We start from the raw sequence: 798 nt of genomic DNA, 5'->3' as shown, positions 1-798 counted from the left end.
AGAGAGAGAGAGAGAGAGAGAGAGAGAGAGAGAGAGAGAGATCTATGGTTCTTTTCTCTAATGAGGGCTCAAACCAAGTAACTTGTGAAGGTTCTGATGACTCTTAGACGATGTGTGTCTTCTATACGGTTAGGATCACTTGGAAGCTTACGAACTGTGGAGGAGCCTAGCAGTTTGTGAAGTCAAGGAGATCACCTACTTCATGTTAAGACCCTGTGTGACGTCTTAATGCAATCGAAGAAAGCAAAAAAAAGTGTACCTCACCCGAAAAAAAGAGTACCCCAGCGAGAGTTAATGGGCACAGTGCACTGTATACACGTACACATCATTTTTCTGACGACCAAAACCCGTACCTTGATGAGAACCCTGTGGACGTCGTCGCCCACCACCTCGCACTCCGGCACGACCGCGGGGCGGCCGGCGCCATCGCGCAGCACCACCTCCCGGCGGTGCGGCTCGGCGAACGAGAGGCTGGGCCCGGCCGCCGCGCGCGCGGCCTCCGACGCGTCGAACCGGAACACCCCCTCCTCCAGTATCGGCACCCACACCATCGCCGCCGCCATATCGGTCCGCGCCGTAGCTAGCAAGCGCCGGCAAGACACGGAGGAAGGTTCGCGCGCGCTCGGGCGAGGCGAGGAGCTCCCAGCTGGGGCGCGAGCCTCTTGTACAGGGAGCCGCTTCGCTTTGCTTGCGTGGATTCGGGTTTGTTTAATGGGACCAGGTGGACTTGACCTGCTCGCTTGCGTGGATTCGCGTCGACTCGAGTTCGTAGTGGAGCAGGTAGTGGCAACGATACAA

The 798-nt window shown here is 57.4% G+C and overlaps 1 pseudogene; it reads right to left on the bottom strand.

Moving 5' to 3' along the window:
* LOC123159574 (alpha-glucosidase 2-like) overlaps positions 1 to 598 on the bottom strand; it is a 15,149-nt pseudogene extending 14,551 nt beyond the window's left edge.
* Between the last annotated feature and the right edge of the window lie 200 nt (positions 599 to 798).

Source organism: Triticum aestivum, chromosome 7B (genome assembly GCF_018294505.1).
Source record: "Triticum aestivum cultivar Chinese Spring chromosome 7B, IWGSC CS RefSeq v2.1, whole genome shotgun sequence".
In the NCBI taxonomy this organism is placed as follows: Eukaryota; Viridiplantae; Streptophyta; class Magnoliopsida; order Poales; family Poaceae; genus Triticum; species Triticum aestivum.
The sequence above is the reverse complement of the archived record's forward strand: the minus strand, read 5'-3'. Positions and strand labels throughout refer to the sequence as shown.